Consider the following 20,398-nt stretch of genomic DNA (forward strand, 5'->3'; position numbering starts at 1 on the left):
TGCTACGCAGTTTTCCTAAGTGGCTAAGTAAGCACTTCTTTAAATGTTATTGGATATTTACATTACAAGTTTCTGAGTGAAATAACCCCGTCATTGTAACCTGGACTCCGACATCTGTCTGTCAGGATGGCGCTGCCGTGAGTGTGCATTGTTTCCGGGAGGTTTGGCTTTAAATTCCTCATCTGACATGCTTTGCTGATAGGTTAAAAGCTAGGATTTGCTTGGGAGGGCACCCCTCAGGGCAAGCTTAGCATGTTTGTTAATTGGCTAACTAATCACTTGTGTAAATGTCTTAGGACTTTGAGTTAACCGTATCAAATGCATTATAGCCGAAAAACAAGCAGCTAGGGTCAGGATGGCCGAGCGGTCTAAGGCGCTGCGTTCAGGTCGCAGTCTCCCCTGGAGGCGTGGGTTCGAATCCCACTTCTGACATGCAATTTTGATCAGCAGAAATATCACTTCAGCTTCGGCCGCTACCATGCTACGCAGTTTTCCTAAGTGGCTAAGTAAGCACTTCTTTAAATGTTATTGGATATTTACGTTACAAGTTTCTGAGTGAAATAACCCCGTCATTGTAACCTGGACTCCGACATCTGTCTGTCAGGATGGCGCTGCCGTGAGTGTGCATTGTTTCCGGGAGGTTTGGCTTTAAATTCCTCATCTGACATGCTTTGCTGATAGGTTAAAAGCTAGGATTTGCTTGGGAGGGCACCCCTCAGGGCAAGCTTAGCATGTTTGTTAATTGGCTAACTAATCACTTGTGTAAATGTCTTAGGACTTTGAGTTAACCGTATCAAATGCATTATAGCCGAAAAGCAAGTAGCTAGGGTCAGGGTGGCCAAGCGGTCTAAGGTGCTGCGTTCAGATTGCAGTCTCCCCTGGAGGCGTGGGTTCGAATCCCACTTCTGACATGCAATTTTGATCAGCAGAAATATCACTTCAGCTTCGGCCGCTACCATGCTACGCAGTTTTCCTAAGTGGCTAAGTAAGCACTTCTTTAAATGTTATTGGATATTTACATTACAAGTTTCTGAGTGAAATAACCCAGTCATTGTAACCTGGACTCCGACATCTGTCTGTCAGGATGGCGCTGCCGTAAGTGTGCATTGTTTCCGGGAGGTTTGGCTTTAAATTCCTCATCTGACATACTTTGCTGATAGTTTAAAAGCTAGGATTTGCTTGGGAGGGCAACCCTCAGGGCAAGCTTAGCATGATTGTTAATTGGCTAACTAATCACTTGTATAAATGTCTTAGGACTTTGAGTTGACCGTATCAAATGCATTGTTGCCGAAAAGCTAGTAGCTAGGGTCAGGATGGCCGAGCGGTCTAAGGCGCTGCGTTCAGGTCGCAGTCTCTTCTGGAGGCGTGGGTTCGAATTCCACTTCTGACATGCAATTTTGATCAGCAGAAATATCACTTCAGCTTCGGCCACTACCATGCTACGCAGTTTTCCTAAGTGGCTAAGTAAGCACTTCTTTAAATGTTATTGGATATTTACATTACAAGTTTCTGAGTGAAATAACCCCGTCATTGTAACCTGGACTCCGACATCTGTCTGTCAGGATGGCGCTGCCGTGAGTGTGCATTGTTTCCGGGAGGTTTGGCTTTAAATTCCTCATCTGACATGCTTTGCTGATAGGTTAAAAGCTAGGATTTGCTTGGGAGGGCACCCCTCAGGGCAAGCTTAGCATGTTTGTTAATTGGCTAACTAATCACTTGTGTAAATGTCTTAGGACTTTGAGTTAACCGTATCAAATGCATTATAGCCGAAAAGCACGTAGCTAGGGTCAGGATGGCCGAGCGGTCTAAGGCGCTGCGTTCAGGTCGCAGTCTCCCCTGGAGGCGTGGGTTCGAATCCCACTTCTGACATGCAATTTTGATCAGCAGAAATATCACTTCAGCTTCGGCCGCTACCATGCTACGCAGTTTTCCTAAGTGGCTAAGTAAGCACTTCTTTAAATGTTATTGGATATTTACATTACAAGTTTCTGAGTGAAATAACCCAGTCATTGTAACCTGGACTCCGACATCTGTCTGTCAGGATGGCGCTGCTGTAAGTGTGCATTGTTTCCGGGAGGTTTGGCTTTAAATTCCTCATCTGACATGCTTTGCTGATAGGTTAAAAGCTAGGATTTGCTTGGGAGGGCACCCCTCAGGGCAAGCTTAGCATGATTGTTAATTGGCTAACTAATCACTTGTATAAATGTCTTAGGACTTTGAGTTGACCGTATCAAATGCATTGTTGCCGAAAAGCTAGTAGCTAGGGTCAGGATGGCCGAGCGGTCTAAGGCGCTGCATTCAGGTCGCAGTCTCTTCTGGAGGCGTGGGTTCGAATCCCACTTCTGACATGCAATTTTGATCAGCAGAAATATCACTTCAGCTTCGGCCACTACCATGCTACGCAGTTTTCCTAAGTGGCTAAGTAAGCACTTCTTTAAATGTTATTGGATATTTACATTACAAGTTTCTGAGTGAAATAACCCCGTCATTGTAACCTGGACTCCGACATCTGTCTGTCAGGATGGCGCTGCCGTGAGTGTGCATTGTTTCCGGGAGGTTTGGCTTTAAATTCCTCATCTGACATGCTTTGCTGATAGGTTAAAAGCTAGGATTTGCTTGGGAGGGCACCCCTCAGGGCAAGCTTAGCATGTTTGTTAATTGGCTAACTAATCACTTGTGTAAATGTCTTAGGACTTTGAGTTAACCGTATCAAATGCATTATAGCCGAAAAGCAAGTAGCTAGGGTCAGGATGGCCGAGCGGTCTAAGGCGCTGCGTTCAGGTCGCAGTCTCCCCTGGAGGCGTGGGTTCGAATCCCACGTCTGACATGAAATTTTGATCAGTAGAAATATCACTTCAGCTTGGTTCCGCTTCCATGCTGCCCAGTTTTCCTGAGTGGCTAACTAAGCACATCCTTAAATGTTATTGGATATTTACATTACAAGTTCCTGAGTGAAATAACCCCGTCATTGTAACCTGGACTCCGACATCTGTCTGTCAGGATGGCGCTGCCGTAAGTGTGCATTGTTTCCGGGAGGTTTGGCTTTAAATTCCTCATCTGACATACTTTGCTGATAGTTTAAAAGCTAGGATTTGCTTGGGAGGGCAACCCTCAGGGCAAGCTTAGCATGATTGTTAATTGGCTAACTAATCACTTGTATAAATGTCTTAGGACTTTGAGTTGACCGTATCAAATGCATTGTTGCCGAAAAGCTAGTAGCTGGGGTCAGGATGGCCGAGCGGTCTAAGGCGCTGCGTTCAGGTCGCAGTCTCCCCTGGAGGCGTGGGTTCGAATCCCACTTCTGACATGCAATTTTGATCAGCAGAAATATCACTTCAGCTTCGGCCACTACCATGCTACGCAGTTTTCCTAAGTGGCTAAATAAGCACTTCTTTAAATGTTATTGGATATTTACATTACAAGTTTCTGAGTGAAATAACCCCGTCATTGTAACCTGGACTCCGACATCTGTCTGTCAGGATGGCGCTGCCGTGAGTGTGCATTGTTTCCGGGAGGTTTGGCTTTAAATTCCTCATCTGACATGCTTTGCTGATAGGTTAAAAGCTAGGATTTGCTTGGGAGGGCAACCCTCAGGGCAAGCTTAGCATGTTTGTCAATTGGCTAACTAATCACTTGTATAAATGTCTTAGGACTTTGAGTTAACCGTATCAAATGCATTATAGCCGAAAAGCAAGTAGCTAGGGTCAGGGTGGCCGAGCGGTCTAAGGTGCTGCGTTCAGGTCGCAGTCTCCCGTGGAGGCGTGGGTTCGAATCCCACTTCTGACATGCAATTTTGATCAGTAGAAATATCACTTCAGCTTGGTTCCGCTTCCATGCTGCCCAGTTTTCCTGAGTGGCTAACTAAGCACATCCTTAAATGTTATTGGATATTTACATTACAAGTTCCTGAGTGAAGTAACCCCGTCATTGTAACCTGGACTCCGACATCTGTCTGTCAGGATGGCGCTGCCGTAAGTGTGCATTGTTTCCGGGAGGTTTGGCTTTAAATTCCTCATCTGACATACTTTGCTGATAGGTTAAAAGCTAGGATTTGCTTGGGAGGGCAACCCTCAGGGCAAGCTTAGCATGTTTGTCAATTGGCTAACTAATCACTTGTATAAATGTCTTAGGACTTTGAGTTAACCGTATCAAATGCATTATAGCCGAAAAGCAAGTAGCTAGGGTCAGGGTGGCCGAGCGGTCTAAGGTGCTGCGTTCAGATTGCAGTCTCTCCTGGAGGCGTGGGTTCGAATCCCACTTCTGACATGCAATTTTGATCAGCAGAAATATCACTTCAGCTTGGGCCGCTACCATGCTACGCAGTTTTCCTAAGTGGCTAAGTAAGCACTTCTTTAAATGGTAATGGATATTTACATTACAAGTTTCTGAGTGAAATAACCCCGTCATTGTAACCTGGACTCCGACATCTGTCTGTCAGGATGGCGCTGCCGTGAGTGTGCATTGTTTCCGGGAGGTTTGGCTTTAAATTCCTCATCTGACATGCTTTGCTGATAGGTTAAAAGCTAGGATTTGCTTGGGAGGGCACCCATCAGGGCAAGCTTAGCATGTTTGTTAATTGGCTAACTAATCACTTGTGTAAATGTCTTAGGACTTTGAGTTAACCGTATCAAATGCATTATAGCCGAAAAGCAAGTAGCTAGGGTCAGGATGGCCGAGCGGTCTAAGGCGCTGCGTTCAGGTCGCAGTCTCCCCTGGAGGCGTGGGTTCGAATCCCACTTCTGACATGCAATTTTGATCAGTAGAAATATCACTTCAGCTTGGTTCCGCTTCCATGCTGCCCAGTTTTCCTGAGTGGCTAACTAAGCACATCCTTAAATGTTATTGGATATTTACATTACAAGTTCCTGAGTGAAATAACCCCTTCATTGTAACCTGGACTCCGACATCTGTCTGTCAGGATGGCGCTGCCGTAAGTGTGCATTGTTTCCGGGAGGTTTGGCTTTAAATTCCTCATCTGACATACTTTGCTGATAGGTTAAAAGCTAGGATTTGCTTGGGAGGGCAACCCTCAGGGCAAGCTTAGCATGATTGTTAATTGGCTAACTAATCACTTGTATAAATGTCTTAGGACTTTGAGTTGACTGTATCAAATGCATTGTTGCCGAAAAGCTAGTAGCTAGGGTCAGGATGGCAGAGCGGTCTAAGGCGCTGCGTTCAGGTCGCAGTCTCCCCTGGAGGCGTGGGTTCGAATCCCACTTCTGACATGCAATTTTGATCAGCAGAAATATCACTTCAGCTTCGGCCGCTACCATGCTACGCAGTTTTCCTAAGTGGCTAAGTAAGCACTTCTTTAAATGTTATTGGATATTTACATTACAAGTTTCTGAGTGAAATAACCCCGTCATTGTAACCTGGACTCCGACATCTGTCTGTCAGGATGGCGCTGCCGTGAGTGTGCATTGTTTCCGGGAGGTTTGGCTTTAAATTCCTCATCTGACATGCTTTGCTGATAGGTTAAAAGCTAGGATTTGCTTGGGAGGGCACCCCTCAGGGCAAGCTTAGCATGTTTGTTAATTGGCTAACTAATCACTTGTGTAAATGTCTTAGGACTTTGAGTTAACCGTATCAAATGCATTATAGCCGAAAAGCAAGCAGCTAGGGTCAGGATGGCCGAGCGGTCTAAGGCGCTGCGTTAAGGTCGCAGTCTCCCCTGGAGGCGTGGGTTCGAATCCCACTTCTGACATGCAATTTTGATCAGTAGAAATATCACTTCAGCTTGGTTCCGCTTCCATGCTGCCCAGTTTTCCTGAGTGGCTAACTAAGCACATCCTTAAATGTTATTGGATATTTACATTACAAGTTCCTGAGTGAAATAACCCCTTCATTGTAACCTGGACTCCGACATCTGTCTGTCAGGATGGCGCTGCCGTAAGTGTGCATTGTTTCCGGGAGGTTTGGCTTTAAATTCCTCATCTGACATACTTTGCTGATAGGTTAAAAGCTAGGATTTGCTTGGGAGGGCAACCCTCAGGGCAAGCTTAGCATGATTGTTAATTGGCTAACTAATCACTTGTATAAATGTCTTAGGACTTTGAGTTGACCGTATCAAATGCATTGTTGCCGAAAAGCTAGTAGCTAGGGTCAGGATGGCCGAGCGGTCTAAGGTGCTGCGTTCAGGTCGCAGTCTCCCCTGGAGGCGTGGGTTCGAATCCCACTTCTGACATGCAATTTTGATCAGCAGAAATATCACTTCAGCTTCGGCCGCTACCATGCTACGCAGTTTTCCTAAGTGGCTAAGTAAGCACTTCTTTAAATGTTATTGGATATTTACATTACAAGTTTCTGAGTGAAATAACCCCGTCATTGTAACCTGGACTCCGACATCTGTCTGTCAGGATGGCGCTGCCGTGAGTGTGCATTGTTTCCGGGAGGTTTGGCTTTAAATTCCTCATCTGACATGCTTTGCTGATAGGTTAAAAGCTAGGATTTGCTTGGGAGGGCACCCATCAGGGCAAGCTTAGCATGTTTGTTAATTGGCTAACTAATCACTTGTGTAAATGTCTTAGGACTTTGAGTTAACCGTATCAAATGCATTATAGCCGAGAAGCAAGTAGCTAGGGTCAGGATGGCCGAGCGGTCTAAGGCGCTGCGTTCCGTTCGCAGTCTCTCCTGGAGGCGTGGGTTCGAATCCCACTTCTGACATGCAATTTTGATCAGTAGAAATATCACTTCAGCTTGGTTCCGCTTCCATGCTGCCCAGTTTTCCTGAGTGGCTAACTAAGCACATCCTTAAATGTTATTGGATATTTACATTACAAGTTCCTGAGTGAAATAACCCCGTCATTGTAACCTGGACTCCGACATCTGTCTGTCAGGATGGCGCTGCCGTAAGTGTGCATTGTTTCCGGGAGGTTTGGCTTTAAATTCCTCATCTGACATACTTTGCTGATAGGTTAAAAGCTAGGATTTGCTTGGGAGGGCAACCCTCAGGGCAAGCTTAGCATGTTTGTCAATTGGCTAACTAATCACTTGTATAAATGTCTTAGGACTTTGAGTTAACCGTATCAAATGCATTATAGCCGAAAAGCAAGTAGCTAGGGTCAGGGTGGCCGAGCGGTCTAAGGTGCTGCGTTCAGATTGCAGTCTCTCCTGGAGGCGTGGGTTCGAATCCCACTTCTGACATGCAATTTTGATCAGTAGAAATATCACTTCAGCTTGGTTCCGCTTCCATGCTGCCCAGTTTTCCTGAGTGGCTAACTAAGCACATCCTTAAATGTTATTGGATATTTACATTACAAGTTCCTGAGTGAAATAACCCCGTCATTGTAACCTGGACTCCGACATCTGTCTGTCAGAATGGCGCTGCCGTAAGTGTGCATTGTTTCCGGGAGGTTTGGCTTTAAATTCCTCATCTGACATACTTTGCTGATAGGTTAAAAGCTAGGATTTGCTTGGGAGGGCAACCCTCAGGGCAAGCTTAGCATGTTTGTCAATTGGCTAACTAATCACTTGTATAAATGTCTTAGGACTTTGAGTTAACCGTATCAAATGCATTATAGCCGAAAAGCAAGTAGCTAGGGTCAGGATGGCCGAGCGGTCTAAGGTGCTGCGTTCAGATTGCAGTCTCTCCTGGAGGCGTGGGTTCGAATCCCACTTCTGACATGCAATTTTGATCAGCAGAAATATCACTTCAGCTTGGGCCGCTACCATGCTACGCAGTTTTCCTAAGTGGCTAAGTAAGCACTTCTTTAAATGTTATTGGATATTTACATTACAAGTTTCTGAGTGAAATAACCCAGTCATTGTAACCTGGAGTCTGACATCTGTCTGTCAGGATGGCGCTGCCGTAAGTGTGCATTGTTTCCGGGAGGTTTGGCTTTAAATTCCTCATCTGACATACTTTGCTGATAGTTTAAAAGCTAGGATTTGCTTGGGAGGGCAACCCTCAGGGCAAGCTTAGCATGATTGTTAATTGGCTAACTAATCACTTGTATAAATGTCTTAGGACTTTGAGTTGACCGTATCAAATGCATTGTTGCCGAAAAGCTAGTAGCTAGGGTCAGGATGGCCGAGCGGTCTAAGGCGCTGCGTTCAGGTTGCAGTCTCCCCTGGAGGCGTGGGTTCGAATCCCACATCTGACATGCAATTTTGATCAGCAGAAATATCACTTCAGCTTCGGCCGCTACCATGCTACGCAGTTTTCCTAAGTGGCTAAGTAAGCACTTCTTTAAATGTTAATGGATATTTACATTACAAGTTTCTGAGTGAAATAACCCCGTCATTGTAACCTGGACTCCGACATCTGTCTGTCAGGATGGCGCTGCCGTGAGTGTGCATTGTTTCCGGGAGGTTTGGCTTTAAATTCCTCATCTGACATGCTTTGCTGATAGGTTAAAAGCTAGGATTTGCTTGGGAGGGCACCCATCAGGGCAAGCTTAGCATGTTTGTTAATTGGCTAACTAATCACTTGTGTAAATGTCTTAGGACTTTGAGTTAACCGTATCAAATGCATTATAGCCGAGAAGCAAGTAGCTAGGGTCAGGATGGCCGAGCGGTCTAAGGCGCTGCGTTCAGGTCGCAGTCTCCCCTGGAGGCGTGGGTTCGAATCCCACTTCTGACATGCAATTTTGATCAGTAGAAATATCACTTCAGCTTGGTTCCGCTTCCATGCTGCCCAGTTTTCCTGAGTGGCTAACTAAGCACATCCTTAAATGTTATTGGATATTTACATTACAAGTTCCTGAGTGAAATAACCCCTTCATTGTAACCTGGACTCCGACATCTGTCTGTCAGGATGGCGCTGCCGTAAGTGTGCATTGTTTCCGGGAGGTTTGGCTTTAAATTCCTCATCTGACATACTTTGCTGATAGGTTAAAAGCTAGGATTTGCTTGGGAGGGCAACCCTCAGGGCAAGCTTAGCATGATTGTTAATTGGCTAACTAATCACTTGTATAAATGTCTTAGGACTTTGAGTTGACCGTATCAAATGCATTGTTGCCGAAAAGCTAGTAGCTAGGGTCAGGATGGCCGAGCGGTCTAAGGCGCTGCGTTCAGGTCGCAGTCTCCCCTGGAGGCGTGGGTTCGAATCCCACTTCTGACATGCAATTTTGATCAGCAGAAATATCACTTCAGCTTCGGCCGCTACCATGCTACGCAGTTTTCCTAAGTGGCTAAGTAAGCACTTCTTTAAATGTTATTGGATATTTACATTACAAGTTTCTGAGTGAAATAACCCCGTCATTGTAACCTGGACTCCGACATCTGTCTGTCAGGATGGCGCTGCCGTGAGTGTGCATTGTTTCCGGGAGGTTTGGCTTTAAATTCCTCATCTGACATGCTTTGCTGATAGGTTAAAAGCTAGGATTTGCTTGGGAGGGCACCCCTCAGGGCAAGCTTAGCATGTTTGTTAATTGGCTAACTAATCACTTGTGTAAATGTCTTAGGACTTTGAGTTAACCGTATCAAATGCATTATAGCCGAAAAGCAAGCAGCTAGGGTCAGGATGGCCGAGCGGTCTAAGGCGCTGCGTTCAGGTCGCAGTCTCCCCTGGAGGCGTGGGTTCGAATCCCACTTCTGACATGCAATTTTGATCAGTAGAAATATCACTTCAGCTTGTTTCCGCTTCCATGCTGCCCAGTTTTCCTGAGTGGCTAACTAAGCACATCCTTAAATGTTATTGGATATTTACATTACAAGTTCCTGAGTGAAATAACCCCGTCATTGTAACCTGGACTCCGACATCTGTCTGTCAGGATGGCGCTGCCGTAAGTGTGCATTGTTTCCGGGAGGTTTGGCTTTAAATTCCTCATCTGACATGCTTTGCTGATAGGTTAAAAGCTAGGATTTGCTTGGGAGGGCACCCATCAGGGCAAGCTTAGCATGTTTGTTAATTGGCTAACTAATCACTTGTGTAAATGTCTTAGGACTTTGAGTTAACCGTATCAAATGCATTATAGCCGAGATGCAAGTAGCTAGGGTCAGGATGGCCGAGCGGTCTAAGGCGCTGCGTTCAGGTTGCAGTCTCTCCTGGAGGCGTGGGTTCGAATCCCACTTCTGACATGCAATTTTGATCAGTAGAAATATCACTTCAGCTTGGTTCCGCTTCCATGCTGCCCAGTTTTCCTGAGTGGCTAACTAAGCACATCCTTAAATGTTATTGGATATTTACATTACAAGTTCCTGAGTGAAATAACCCCGTCATTGTAACCTGGACTCCGACATCTGTCTGTCAGGATGGCGCTGCCGTAAGTGTGCATTGTTTCCGGGAGGTTTGGCTTTAAATTCCTCATCTGACATACTTTGCTGATAGGTTAAAAGCTAGGATTTGCTTGGGAGGGCAACCCTCAGGGCAAGCTTAGCATGTTTGTCAATTGGCTAACTAATCACTTGTATAAATGTCTTAGGACTTTGAGTTAACCGTATCAAATGCATTATAGCCGAAAAGCAAGTAGCTAAGGTCAGGGTGGCCGAGCGGTCTAAGGTGCTGTGTTCAGATTGCAGTCTCTCCTGGAGGCGTGGGTTCGAATCCCACTTCTGACATGCAATTTTGATCAGCAGAAATATCACTTCAGCTTGGGCCGCTACCATGCTACGCAGTTTTCCTAAGTGGCTAAGTAAGCACTTCTTTAAATGTTATTGGATATTTACATTACAAGTTTCTGAGTGAAATAACCCAGTCATTGTAACCTGGACTCTGACATCTGTCTGTCAGGATGGCGCTGCCGTAAGTGTGCATTGTTTCCGGGAGGTTTGGCTTTAAATTCCTCATCTGACATACTTTGCTGATAGTTTAAAAGCTAGGATTTGCTTGGGAGGGCAACCCTCAGGGCAAGCTTAGCATGATTGTTAATTGGCTAACTAATCACTTGTATAAATGTCTTAGGACTTTGAGTTGACCGTATCAAATGCATTGTTGCCGAAAAGCTAGTAGCTAGGGTCAGGATGGCCGAGCGGTCTAAGGCGCTGCGTTCAGGTCGCAGTTTCTCCTGGAGGCGTGGGTTCGAATCCCACTTCTGACATGCAATTTTGATCAGCAGAAATATCACTTCAGCTTCGGCCGCTACCATGCTACGCAGTTTTCCTAAGTGGCTAAGTAAGCACTTCTTTAAATGTTATTGGATATTTACATTACAAGTTTCTGAGTGAAATAACCCCGTCATTGTAACCTGGACTCCGACATCTGTCTGTCAGGATGGCGCTGCCGTGAGTGTGCATTGTTTCCGGGAGGTTTGGCTTTAAATTCCTCATCTGACATGCTTTGCTGATAGGTTAAAAGCTAGGATTTGCTTGGGAGGGCACCCCTCAGGGCAAGCTTAGCATGTTTGTTAATTGGCTAACTAATCACTTGTGTAAATGTCTTAGGACTTTGAGTTAACCGTATCAAATGCATTATAGCCGAAAAGCAAGTAGCTAGGGTCAGGATGGCCGAGCGGTCTAAGGCGCTGCGTTCAGGTCGCAGTCTCCCCTGGAGGCGTGGGTTCGAATCCCACTTCTGACATGCAATTTTGATCAGTAGAAATATCACTTCAGCTTGTTTCCGCTTCCATGCTGCCCAGTTTTCCTGAGTGGCTAACTAAGCACATCCTTAAATGTTATTGGATATTTACATTACAAGTTCCTGAGTAAAATAACCCCGTCATTGTAACCTGGACTCCGACATCTGTCTGTCAGGATGGCGCTGCCGTAAGTGTGCATTGTTTCCGGGAGGTTTGGCTTTAAATTCCTCATCTGACATACTTTGCTGATAGTTTAAAAGCTAGGATTTGCTTGGAAGGGCAACCCTCAGGGCAAGCTTAGCATGATTGTTAATTGGCTAACTAATCACTTGTATAAATGTCTTAGGACTTTGAGTTGACCGTATCAAATGCATTGTTGCCGAAAAGCTAGTAGCTAGGGTCAGGATGGCCGAGCGGTCTAAGGTGCTGCGTTCAGGTCGCAGTCTCCCCTGGAGGCGTGGGTTCGAATCCCACTTCTGACATGCAATTTTGATCAGTAGAAATATCACTTCAGCTTGTTTCCGCTTCCATGCTGCCCAGTTTTCCTGAGTGGCTAACTAAGCACATCCTTAAATGTTATTGGATATTTACATCACAAGTTCCTGAGTGAAATAACCCCGTCATTGTAACCTGGACTCCGACATCTGTCTGTCAGGATGGCGCTGCCGTGAGTGTGCATTGTTTCCGGGAGGTTTGGCTTTAAATTCCTCATCTGACATGCTTTGCTGATAGGTTAAAAGCTAGGATTTGCTTGGGAGGGCACCCCTCAGGGCAAGCTTAGCATGTTTGTTAATTGGCTAACTAATCACTTGTGTAAATGTCTTAGGACTTTGAGTTAACCGTATCAAATGCATTATAGCCGAAAAGCAAATAGCTAGGGTCAGGATGGCCGAGCGGTCTAAGGCGCTGCGTTCAGGTCGCAGTCTCCCCTGGAGGCGTGGGTTCGAATCCCACTTCTGACATGCAATTTTGATCAGTAGAAATATCACTTCAGCTTGTTTCCGCTTCCATGCTGCCCAGTTTTCCTGAGTGGCTAACTAAGCACATCCTTAAATGTTATTGGATATTTACATTACAAGTTCCTGAGTGAAATAACCCCGTCATTGTAACCTGGACTCCGACATCTGTCTGTCAGGATGGCGCTGCCGTAAGTGTGCATTGTTTCCGGGAGGTTTGGCTTTAAATTCCTCATCTGACATACTTTGCTGATAGTTTAAAAGCTTTAAAACCGTATCAAATGCATTATAGCCGAAAAGCAAGCAGCTAGGGTCAGGATGGCAGAGCGGTCTAAGGCGCTGCGTTCAGGTCGCAGTCTCCCCTGGAGGCGTGGGTTCGAATCCCACTTCTGACATGCAATTTTGATCAGTAGAAATATCACTTCAGCTTGTTTCCGCTTCCATGCTGCCCAGTTTTCCTGAGTGGCTAACTAAGCACATCCTTAAATGTTATTGGATATTTACATCACAAGTTCCTGAGTGAAATAACCCCGTCATTGTAACCTGGACTCCGACATCTGTCTGTCAGGATGGCGCTGCCGTAAGTGTGCATTGTTTCCGGGAGGTTTGGCTTTAAATTCCTCATCTGACATACTTTGCTGATAGTTTAAAAGCTAGGATTTGCTTGGGAGGGCAACCCTCAGGGCAAGCTTAGCATGATTGTTAATTGGCTAACTAATCACTTGTATAAATGTCTTAGGACTTTGAGTTGACCGTATCAAATGCATTGTTGCCGAAAAGCTAGTAGCTAGGGTCAGAATGGCTGAGCGGTCTAAGGCGCTGCGTTCAGGTCGCAGTCTCCCCTGGAGGCGTGGGTTCGAATCCCACTTCTGACATGCAATTTTGATCAGCAGAAATATCACTTCAGCTTCGGCCGCTACCATGCTACGCAGTTTTCCTAAGTGGCTAAGTAAGCACTTCTTTAAATGTTAATGGATATTTACATTACAAGTTTCTGAGTGAAATAACCCCGTCATTGTAACCTGGACTCCGACATCTGTCTGTCAGGATGGCGCTGCCGTGAGTGTGCATTGTTTCCGGGAGGTTTGGCTTTAAATTCCTCATCTGACATGCTTTGCTGATAGGTTAAAAGCTAGGATTTGCTTGGGAGGGCACCCATCAGGGCAAGCTTAGCATGTTTGTTAATTGGCTAACTAATCACTTGTTTAAATGTCTTAGGACTTTGAGTTAACCGTATCAAATGCATTATAGCCGAGAAGCAAGTAGCTAGGGTCAGGATGGCCGAGCGGTCTAAGGCGCTGCGTTCAGGTCGCAGTCTCCCCTGGAGGCGTGGGTTCGAATCCCACTTCTGACATGCAATTTTGATCAGTAGAAATATCACTTCAGCTTGGTTCCGCTTCCATGCTGCCCAGTTTTCCTGAGTGGCTAACTAAGCACATCCTTAAATGTTATTGGATATTTACATTACAAGTTCCTGAGTGAAATAACCCCGTCATTGTAACCTGGACTCCGACATCTGTCTGTCAGGATGGCGCTGCCGTAAGTGTGCATTGTTTCCGGGAGGTTTGGCTTTAAATTCCTCATCTGACATACTTTGCTGATAGGTTAAAAGCTAGGATTTGCTTGGGAGGGCAACCCTCAGGGCAAGCTTAGCATGTTTGTCAATTGGCTAACTAATCACTTGTATAAATGTCTTAGGACTTTGAGTTAACCGTATCAAATGCATTATAGCCGAAAAGCGAGTAGCTAGGGTCAGGGTGGCCGAGCGGTCTAAGGTGCTGCGTTCAGATTGCAGTCTCTCCTGGAGGCGTGGGTTCGAATCCCACTTCTGACATGCAATTTTGATCAGCAGAAATATCACTTCAGCTTGGGCCGCTACCATGCTACGCAGTTTTCCTAAGTGGCTAAGTAAGCACTTCTTTAAATGTTATTGGATATTTACATTACAAGTTTCTGAGTGAAATAACCCAGTCATTGTAACCTGGACTCTGACATCTGTCTGTCAGGATGGCGCTGCCGTAAGTGTGCATTGTTTCCGGGAGGTTTGGCTTTAAATTCCTCATCTGACATACTTTGCTGATAGTTTAAAAGCTAGGATTTGCTTGGGAGGGCAACCCTCAGGGCAAGCTTAGCATGATTGTTAATTGGCTAACTAATCACTTGTATAAATGTCTTAGGACTTTGAGTTGACCGTATCAAATGCATTGTTGCCGAAAAGCTAGTAGCTAGGGTCAGGATGGCCGCGCGGTCTAAGGCGCTGCGTTCAGGTTGCAGTCTCCCCTGGAGGCGTGGGTTCGAATCCCACTTCTGACATGCAATTTTGATCAGTAGAAATATCACTTCAGCTTGTTTCCGCTTCCATGCTGCCCAGTTTTCCTGAGTGGCTAACTAAGCACATCCTTAAATGTTATTGGATATTTACATTACAAGTTCCTGAGTGAAATAACCCCGTCATTGTAACCTGGACTCCGACATCTGTCTGTCAGGATGGCGCTGCCGTAAGTGTGCATTGTTTCCGGGAGGTTTGGCTTTAAATTCCTCATCTGACATACTTTGCTGATAGTTTAAAAGCTAGGATTTGCTTGGGAGGGCAACCCTCAGGGCAAGCTTAGCATGATTGTTAATTGGCTAACTAATCACTTGTATAAATGTCTTAGGACTTTGAGTTGACCGTATCAAATGCATTGTTGCCGAAAAGCTAATAGCTAGGGTCAGGATGGCCGCGCGGTCTAAGGCGCTGCGTTCAGGTTGCAGTCTCCCCTGGAGGCGTGGGTTCGAATCCCGCTTCTGACATGCAATTTTGATCAGCAGAAATATCACTTCAGCTTCGGCCGCTACCATGCTACGCAGTTTTCCTAAGTGGCTAAGTAAGCACTTCTTTAAATGTTATTGGATATTTACATTACAAGTTTCTGAGTGAAATAACCCCGTCATTGTAACCTGGACTCCGACATCTGTCTGTCAGGATGGCGCTGCCGTGAGTGTGCATTGTTTCCGGGAGGTTTGGCTTTAAATTCCTCATCTGACATGCTTTGCTGATAGGTTAAAAGCTAGGATTTGCTTGGGAGGGCACCCATCAGGGCAAGCTTAGCATGTTTGTTAATTGGCTAACTAATCACTTGTTTAAATGTCTTAGGACTTTGAGTTAACCGTATCAAATGCATTATAGCCGAGAAGCAAGTAGCTAGGGTCAGGATGGCTGAGCGGTCTAAGGCGCTGCGTTCAGGTCGCAGTCTCCCCTGGAGGCGTGGGTTCGAATCCCACTTCTGACATGCAATTTTGATCAGCAGAAATATCACTTCAGCTTCGGCCGCTACCATGCTACGCAGTTTTCCTAAGTGGCTAAGTAAGCACTTCTTTAAATGTTATTGGATATTTACATTACAAGTTTCTGAGTGAAATAACCCCGTCATTGTAACCTGGACTCCGACATCTGTCTGTCAGGATGGCGCTGCCGTGAGTGTGCATTGTTTCCGGGAGGTTTGGCTTTAAATTCCTCATCTGACATGCTTTGCTGATAGGTTAAAAGCTAGGATTTGCTTGGGAGGGCACCCCTCAGGGCAAGCTTAGCATGTTTGTTAATTGGCTAACTAATCACTTGTGTAAATGTCTTAGGACTTTGAGTTAACCGTATCAAATGCATTATAGCCGAAAAGCAAGTAGCTAGGGTCAGGATGGCCGAGCGGTCTAAGGCGCTGCGTTCAGGTCGCAGTCTCCCCTGGAGGCGTGGGTTCGAATCCCACTTCTGACATGCAATTTTGATCAGTAGAAATATCACTTCAGCTTGTTTCCGCTTCCATGCTGCCCAGTTTTCCTGAGTGGCTAACTAAGCACATCCTTAAATGTTATTGGATATTTACATTACAAGTTCCTGAGTGAAATAACCCCGTCATTGTAACCTGGACTCCGACATCTGTCTGTCAGGATGGCGCTGCCGTAAGTGTGCATTGTTTCCGGGAGGTTTGGCTTTAAATTCCTCATCTGACATACTTTGCTGATAGTTTAAAAGCTAGGATTTGCTTGGGAGGGCAACCCTCAGGGCAAGCTTAGCATGATTGTTAATTGGCTAACTAATCACTTGTATAAATGTCTTAGGACTTTGAGTTGACCGTATCAAATGCATTGTTGCCGAAAAGCTAGTAGCTAGGGTCAGGATGGCCGCGCGGTCTAAGGCGCTGCGTTCAGGTCGCAGTCTCCCCTGGAGGCGTGGGTTCGAATCCCGCTTCTGACATGCAATTTTGATCAGCAGAAATATCACTTCAGCTTCGGCCGCTACCATGCTACGCAGTTTTCCTAAGTGGCTAAGTAAGCACTTCTTTAAATGTTATTGGATATTTACATTACAAGTTTCTGAGTGAAATAACCCCGTCATTGTAACCTGGACTCCGACATCTGTCTGTCAGGATGGCGCTGCCGTGAGTGTGCATTGTTTCCGGGAGGTTTGGCTTTAAATTCCTCATCTGACATGCTTTGCTGATAGGTTAAAAGCTAGGATTTGCTTGGGAGGGCACCCCTCAGGGCAAGCTTAGCATGTTTGTTAATTGGCTAACTAATCACTTGTGTAAATGTCTTAGGACTTTGAGTTAACCGTATCAAATGCATTATAGCCGAAAAGCAAGCAGCTGGGGTCAGGATGGCAGAGCGGTCTAAGGCGCTGCGTTCAGGTCGCAGTCTCCCCTAGAGTCGTGGGTTCGAATCCCACTTCTGACATGCAATTTTGATCAGTAGAAATATCACTTCAGCTTGTTTCCGCTTCCATGCTGCCCAGTTTTCCTGAGTGGCTAACTAAGCACATCCTTAAATGTTATTGGATATTTACATTACAAGTTCCTGAGTGAAATAACCCCGTCATTGTAACCTGGACTCCGACATCTGTCTGTCAGGATGGCGCTGCCGTAAGTGTGCATTGTTTCCGGGAGGTTTGGCTTTAAATTCCTCATCTGACATACTTTGCTGATAGTTTAAAAGCTAGGATTTGCTTGGGAGGGCAACCCTCAGGGCAAGCTTAGCATGATTGTTAATTGGCTAACTAATCACTTGTATAAATGTCTTAGGACTTTGAGTTGACCGTATCAAATGCATTGTTGCCGAAAAGCTAGTAGCTAGGGTCAGGATGGCCGCGCGGTCTAAGGCGCTGCGTTCAGGTCGCAGTCTCCCCTGGAGGCGTGGGTTCGAATCCCGCTTCTGACATGCAATTTTGATCAGCAGAAATATCACTTCAGCTTCGGCCGCTACCATGCTACGCAGTTTTCCTAAGTGGCTAAGTAAGCACTTCTTTAAATGTTAATGGATATTTACATTACAAGTTTCTGAGTGAAATAACCACGTCATTGTAACCTGGACTCCGACATCTGTCTGTCAGGATGGCGCTGCCGTGAGTGTGCATTGTTTCCGGGAGGTTTGGCTTTAAATTCCTCATCTGACATGCTTTGCTGATAGGTTAAAAGCTAGGATTTGCTTGGGAGGGCACCCATCAGGGCAAGCTTAGCATGTTTGTTAATTGGCTAACTAATCACTTGTTTAAATGTCTTAGGACTTTGAGTTAACCGTATCAAATGCATTATAGCCGAGAAGCAAGTAGCTAGGGTCAGGATGGCCGAGCGGTCTAAGGCGCTGCGTTCAGGTCGCAGTCTCCCCTGGAGGCGTGGGTTCGAATCCCACTTCTGACATGCAATTTTGATCAGTAGAAATATCACTTCAGCTTGGTTCCGCTTCCATGCTGCCCAGTTTTCCTGAGTGGCTAACTAAGCACATCCTTAAATGTTATTGGATATTTACATTACAAGTTCCTGAGTGAAATAACCCCGTCATTGTAACCTGGACTCCGACATCTGTCTGTCAGGATGGCGCTGCCGTAAGTGTGCATTGTTTCCGGGAGGTTTGGCTTTAAATTCCTCATCTGACATACTTTGCTGATAGGTTAAAAGCTAGGATTTGCTTGGGAGGGCAACCCTCAGGGCAAGCTTAGCATGTTTGTCAATTGGCTAACTAATCACTTGTATAAATGTCTTAGGACTTTGAGTTAACCGTATCAAATGCATTATAGCCGAAAAGCAAGTAGCTAGGGTCAGGGTGGCCGAGCGGTCTAAGGTGCTGCGTTCAGATTGCAGTCTCTCCTGGAGGCGTGGGTTCGAATCCCACTTCTGACATGCAATTTTGATCAGCAGAAATATCACTTCAGCTTGGGCCGCTACCATGCTACGCAGTTTTCCTAAGTGGCTAAGTAAGCACTTCTTTAAATGTTATTGGATATTTACATTACAAGTTTCTGAGTGAAATAACCCAGTCATTGTAACCTGGACTCTGACATCTGTCTGTCAGGATGGCGCTGCCGTAAGTGTGCATTGTTTCCGGGAGGTTTGGCTTTAAATTCCTCATCTGACATACTTTGCTGATAGTTTAAAAGCTAGGATTTGCTTGGGAGGGCAACCCTCAGGGCAAGCTTAGCATGATTGTTAATTGGCTAACTAATCACTTGTATAAATGTCTTAGGACTTTGAGTTGACCGTATCAAATGCATTGTTGCCGAAAAGCTTGTAGCTAGGGTCAGGATGGCCGAGCGGTCTAAGGCGCTGCGTTCAGGTCGCAGTCTCCCCTGGAGGCGTGGGTTCGAATCCCACTTCTGACATGCAATTTTGATCAGCAGAAATATCACTTCAGCTTCGGCCGCTACCATGCTACGCAGTTTTCCTAAGTGGCTAAGTAAGCACTTCTTTAAATGTTAATGGATATTTACATTACAAGTTTCTGAGTGAAATAACCCCGTCATTGTAACCTGGACTCCGACATCTGTCTGTCAGGATGGCGCTGCCGTGAGTGTGCATTGTTTCCGGGAGGTTTGGCTTTAAATTCCTCATCTGACATGCTTTGCTGATAGGTTAAAAGCTAGGATTTGCTTGGGAGGGCACCCATCAGGGCAAGCTTAGCATGTTTGTTAATTGGCTAACTAATCACTTGTTTAAATGTCTTAGGACTTTGAGTTAACCGTATAAAATGCATTATAGCCGAGAAGCAAGTAGCTAGGGTCAGGATGGCCGAGCGGTCTGAGGCGCTGCGTTCAGGTCGCAGTCTCCCCTGGAGGCGTGGGTTCGAATCCCACTTCTGACATGCAATTTTGATCAGCAGAAATATCACTTCAGCTTCGGCCGCTACCATGCTACGCAGTTTTCCTAAGTGGCTAAGTAAGCACTTCTTTAAATGTTATTGGATATTTACATTACAAGTTTCTGAGTGAAATAACCCCGTCATTGTAACCTGGACTCCGACATCTGTCTGTCAGGATGGCGCTGCCGTGAGTGTGCATTGTTTCCGGGAGGTTTGGCTTTAAATTCCTCATCTGACATGCTTTGCTGATAGGTTAAAAGCTAGGATTTGCTTGGGAGGGCACCCCTCAGGGCAAGCTTAGCATGTTTGTTAATTGGCTAACTAATCACTTGTGTAAATGTCTTAGGACTTTGAGTTAACCGTATCAAATGCATTATAGCCGAAAAGCAAGTAGCTAGGGTCAGGATGGCCGAGCGGTCTAAGGCGCTGCGTTCAGGTCGCAGTCTCCCCTGGAGGCGTGGGTTCGAATCCCACTTCTGACATGCAATTTTGATCAGTAGAAATATCACTTCAGCTTGTTTCCGCTTCCATGCTGCCCAGTTTTCCTGAGTGGCTAACTAAGCACATCCTTAAATGTTATTGGATATTTACATTACAAGTTCCTGAGTGAAATAACCCCGTCATTGTAACCTGGACTCCGACATCTGTCTGTCAGGATGGCGCTGCCGTAAGTGTGCATTGTTTCCGGGAGGTTTGGCTTTAAATTCCTCATCTGACATACTTTGCTGATAGTTTAAAAGCTAGGATTTGCTTGGGAGGGCAACCCTCAGGGCAAGCTTAGCATGATTGTTAATTGGCTAACTAATCACTTGTATAAATGTCTTAGGACTTTGAGTTGACCGTATCAAATGCATTGTTGCCGAAAAGCTAGTAGCTAGGGTC

At 45.6% G+C, this 20,398-nt stretch overlaps 23 non-coding genes across 23 annotated transcripts; all 23 read left to right on the forward strand.

Annotated features, from left to right (window-relative positions):
* Nucleotides 1-349: 349 nt before the first annotated feature.
* trnal-cag (transfer RNA leucine (anticodon CAG)) lies at nt 350-432 on the forward strand. The gene has a single exon. It is a non-coding gene; the product is annotated as a tRNA-Leu (tRNA).
* Nucleotides 433-1,786: 1,354 nt separating this feature from the next.
* Nucleotides 1,787-1,869, forward strand: trnal-cag (transfer RNA leucine (anticodon CAG)). Its single transcript has one exon. It is a non-coding gene; the product is annotated as a tRNA-Leu (tRNA).
* A 1,355-nt stretch (nt 1,870-3,224) lies between these two features.
* Nucleotides 3,225-3,307, forward strand: trnal-cag (transfer RNA leucine (anticodon CAG)). Its single transcript has one exon. It is a non-coding gene; the product is annotated as a tRNA-Leu (tRNA).
* Nucleotides 3,308-4,662: 1,355 nt separating this feature from the next.
* On the forward strand, nt 4,663-4,745 carry trnal-cag (transfer RNA leucine (anticodon CAG)). Its single transcript has one exon. It is a non-coding gene; the product is annotated as a tRNA-Leu (tRNA).
* A 397-nt stretch (nt 4,746-5,142) lies between these two features.
* On the forward strand, nt 5,143-5,225 carry trnal-cag (transfer RNA leucine (anticodon CAG)). Its single transcript has one exon. It is a non-coding gene; the product is annotated as a tRNA-Leu (tRNA).
* A 396-nt stretch (nt 5,226-5,621) lies between these two features.
* Nucleotides 5,622-5,704, forward strand: trnal-aag (transfer RNA leucine (anticodon AAG)). Its single transcript has one exon. It is a non-coding gene; the product is annotated as a tRNA-Leu (tRNA).
* A 397-nt stretch (nt 5,705-6,101) lies between these two features.
* Nucleotides 6,102-6,184, forward strand: trnal-cag (transfer RNA leucine (anticodon CAG)). The gene has a single exon. It is a non-coding gene; the product is annotated as a tRNA-Leu (tRNA).
* Nucleotides 6,185-6,580: 396 nt separating this feature from the next.
* Nucleotides 6,581-6,663, forward strand: trnar-ccg (transfer RNA arginine (anticodon CCG)). Its single transcript has one exon. It is a non-coding gene; the product is annotated as a tRNA-Arg (tRNA).
* Nucleotides 6,664-8,498: 1,835 nt separating this feature from the next.
* trnal-cag (transfer RNA leucine (anticodon CAG)) lies at nt 8,499-8,581 on the forward strand. The gene has a single exon. It is a non-coding gene; the product is annotated as a tRNA-Leu (tRNA).
* Nucleotides 8,582-8,978: 397 nt separating this feature from the next.
* Nucleotides 8,979-9,061, forward strand: trnal-cag (transfer RNA leucine (anticodon CAG)). The gene has a single exon. It is a non-coding gene; the product is annotated as a tRNA-Leu (tRNA).
* Nucleotides 9,062-9,457: 396 nt separating this feature from the next.
* trnal-cag (transfer RNA leucine (anticodon CAG)) lies at nt 9,458-9,540 on the forward strand. Its single transcript has one exon. It is a non-coding gene; the product is annotated as a tRNA-Leu (tRNA).
* A 1,356-nt stretch (nt 9,541-10,896) lies between these two features.
* Nucleotides 10,897-10,979, forward strand: trnal-cag (transfer RNA leucine (anticodon CAG)). Its single transcript has one exon. It is a non-coding gene; the product is annotated as a tRNA-Leu (tRNA).
* Nucleotides 10,980-11,375: 396 nt separating this feature from the next.
* Nucleotides 11,376-11,458, forward strand: trnal-cag (transfer RNA leucine (anticodon CAG)). The gene has a single exon. It is a non-coding gene; the product is annotated as a tRNA-Leu (tRNA).
* Nucleotides 11,459-11,855: 397 nt separating this feature from the next.
* On the forward strand, nt 11,856-11,938 carry trnal-cag (transfer RNA leucine (anticodon CAG)). The gene has a single exon. It is a non-coding gene; the product is annotated as a tRNA-Leu (tRNA).
* A 397-nt stretch (nt 11,939-12,335) lies between these two features.
* Nucleotides 12,336-12,418, forward strand: trnal-cag (transfer RNA leucine (anticodon CAG)). The gene has a single exon. It is a non-coding gene; the product is annotated as a tRNA-Leu (tRNA).
* A 306-nt stretch (nt 12,419-12,724) lies between these two features.
* Nucleotides 12,725-12,807, forward strand: trnal-cag (transfer RNA leucine (anticodon CAG)). The gene has a single exon. It is a non-coding gene; the product is annotated as a tRNA-Leu (tRNA).
* A 397-nt stretch (nt 12,808-13,204) lies between these two features.
* Nucleotides 13,205-13,287, forward strand: trnal-cag (transfer RNA leucine (anticodon CAG)). Its single transcript has one exon. It is a non-coding gene; the product is annotated as a tRNA-Leu (tRNA).
* A 396-nt stretch (nt 13,288-13,683) lies between these two features.
* On the forward strand, nt 13,684-13,766 carry trnal-cag (transfer RNA leucine (anticodon CAG)). Its single transcript has one exon. It is a non-coding gene; the product is annotated as a tRNA-Leu (tRNA).
* Nucleotides 13,767-15,601: 1,835 nt separating this feature from the next.
* Nucleotides 15,602-15,684, forward strand: trnal-cag (transfer RNA leucine (anticodon CAG)). The gene has a single exon. It is a non-coding gene; the product is annotated as a tRNA-Leu (tRNA).
* Nucleotides 15,685-16,080: 396 nt separating this feature from the next.
* trnal-cag (transfer RNA leucine (anticodon CAG)) lies at nt 16,081-16,163 on the forward strand. Its single transcript has one exon. It is a non-coding gene; the product is annotated as a tRNA-Leu (tRNA).
* A 1,835-nt stretch (nt 16,164-17,998) lies between these two features.
* Nucleotides 17,999-18,081, forward strand: trnal-cag (transfer RNA leucine (anticodon CAG)). The gene has a single exon. It is a non-coding gene; the product is annotated as a tRNA-Leu (tRNA).
* An 876-nt stretch (nt 18,082-18,957) lies between these two features.
* Nucleotides 18,958-19,040, forward strand: trnal-cag (transfer RNA leucine (anticodon CAG)). Its single transcript has one exon. It is a non-coding gene; the product is annotated as a tRNA-Leu (tRNA).
* Nucleotides 19,041-19,915: 875 nt separating this feature from the next.
* Nucleotides 19,916-19,998, forward strand: trnal-cag (transfer RNA leucine (anticodon CAG)). The gene has a single exon. It is a non-coding gene; the product is annotated as a tRNA-Leu (tRNA).
* The last annotated feature ends 400 nt before the right edge of the window (nt 19,999-20,398 follow it).

The sequence above is a fragment of the Salminus brasiliensis genome, chromosome 1 (assembly GCF_030463535.1).
Source record: "Salminus brasiliensis chromosome 1, fSalBra1.hap2, whole genome shotgun sequence".
Lineage (NCBI taxonomy): Eukaryota > Metazoa > Chordata > Actinopteri > Characiformes > Bryconidae > Salminus > Salminus brasiliensis.